The 2,204-nt window shown below is 37.5% G+C and overlaps 1 pseudogene; it reads right to left on the bottom strand.

Annotated features, from left to right (window-relative positions):
* Nucleotides 1-623: 623 nt before the first annotated feature.
* LOC141489288 (large ribosomal subunit protein uL1 pseudogene) lies at nt 624-1,208 on the bottom strand (annotated as a pseudogene).
* Between the last annotated feature and the right edge of the window lie 996 nt (nt 1,209-2,204).

Below are 2,204 nucleotides of genomic sequence, written 5' to 3'. Positions count from 1 at the left end.
TTTGGATCTTTCCTGAGATGATCAGTGAATTTTTTCAGTTCCTCTTTGATTCTTTGATTCCAGGACATCAGGACAGCTTTCCTTGATAATTTCTTGAAGAATGCTGACCAGGTCCTCCTTTTGCTCATGACTGTAATGTAAGCAAATGATTCTGATATTTCCTTTCCAGATTCTATTCTCCAGGGCAATTGTTTTTCCCCATGAAATATTTAAGATTTTATTTTATTTTTTTCCCTTCTTTTGAATTTGTTTGATGGATTCTTGATGCTTCATAGGGTCATTAGCTTCCACTTGGCCAATTCAAACTTTTAAGGAGTTGTATTTTTTTATTTAGCTTTTATACTTTATTTTCCATTTGGACTATTATACTTGTTAAGGAGTTGTTTTCCCTCAATGGATTTTTTTCACTTCCTTTTAGATCATTTTTCACTTCCTTTAGATCATTCCATTTTTAAAATTGCTTTCTTTTTCCAATTTTTCTTCTACCCCCTTATAAGATTTTTAACTCCTTTTTGAATTCATCTATGAGTTTGTTTTTTCTGGACTTAGAACAACTTCCTATTTTTTTCTTTTTTTTAATTAGTAGCTTTTGACATTTTTAAGGTTATGTTGATGTAATACAACTACTGAGGGATGCCCATGATGATCTTGGTATACAGTGTTCTCACATTTTGCCAGTCTTTCACAGAAAGATGAGGAAATTGACAGCCAGATGAATATTATAGACAAGTTCATCATCTATCATCTTCATGGGCCAACATCCACTACCAAATATATCACTTTCTTCATCTGGAATTTTGTAGTAGGTTTAATCTCATCAATCTTTGCCATCATAGTAGGTGAGCAAAGATGAAAACTTGCTAGGTTTGCTCAAATGAGGATGCGATATTTGAGGGATTTTATTGATCAAGGACTTAGTGACCAAAAAGGTATCATACTTTAAGCTAGATTTTAACCAATTTCTTGTTCTTATTCAGTTTCTTCAGGGCCTTGATGTCCCACACAGTGGATTCATCACAGCGCAGTGATCTCTCAGAACACACACACACAAAATTGATAGCTGGTGTGTATTTGAGCCTGATGGTACCAGAGAAACATTTGTCCTTTGGGGCATCATAGTTCTTCAGACTGATACACAACTCCAGAACTCCCAAAAACTTTCTATGCTTGTGATGGGTTCCATAAAGGATCTTCATAGAGTCTGTCATGAATCTTTGCTGCTCATGGTTGCTTACTTACAAAGAGAAAAAACAAAGTTCTCATTTCAGGCATTCAAAAATTATCTGAAATGTCCTGAGAGTCACCTCAAGATATTAGCTATACCTATTCCATTCCCACTTCCCATTTTTCTTTGGGGGCTTTGATTACATATGTTTTGACATTGGTTTCTCCTGAGTTTGTGCCTTGGTCTTCCCTCTCACCATAAAATATTTCTACGATCATCTGTTGTTGTTTTTAATTTGTTTTCTGTTCTTTTACTTCTTTTAAATATGAGCTATACTGACAGGGGTAGGGCACTAGCTCATTTCTTGTGAAAGAGACTGTAGATCCTGACTATTTACCTGATTTTGTGCAGATGAGTGGTCCCGCAAGGGGGACCCTTGTGTCTAGTGCTGCACTGAGAAGGTAGGGTGAGGAGTGCTGTCACTTTGGGAGGCTGTAGGGATCTGACAGCTTTCCTCATGATGAACTTGGATGCTAGTGGTGGTGTCTGATATGTACCAAGCCCAGTTGAGTTGATTTTGTATCTCCCTGGGACTATATAGAAGTATGACCATTGGAGGATGGCTGTTTGCCCAAAGCTGTACCAAAGCACATGATGGTTTTTGGAGTAGGAGTCTGCCAGTTCCTCTAGCCATGATAAAGCATGTAGGAGGTCCTGATATTGGCATTTGACTTTTCCATCACACTGAGTACAGGATTTTCCACTGATTTACTGAGGTGGGGCTTGCTCCTGGCTTGCTGAGATACTTCCTGTCCTGAACTGAGCTCTCCCGTTCCTTCTTTAGTGGAGTAAGACAGAAATTTCACATAGTCCTCTAAGATTCATGGGCCAAAAGATTGCTTCATTACATCTTCTTACTGGTTCTGCTGTTCCATAATTTTTTTCTAGGTACTATTTAATAACTATTTGGAGGTAAATTTGGAAGGATTTGCCATGACTTTCAATTTATTCTTCCATTTTGGCTCCCAGAAGTAAAATC

The sequence above is a fragment of the Macrotis lagotis genome, chromosome 5, assembly GCF_037893015.1.
Source record: "Macrotis lagotis isolate mMagLag1 chromosome 5, bilby.v1.9.chrom.fasta, whole genome shotgun sequence".
NCBI classification, from domain to species: Eukaryota; Metazoa; Chordata; class Mammalia; order Peramelemorphia; family Peramelidae; genus Macrotis; species Macrotis lagotis.
The sequence above is the reverse complement of the archived record's forward strand: the minus strand, read 5'-3'. Positions and strand labels throughout refer to the sequence as shown.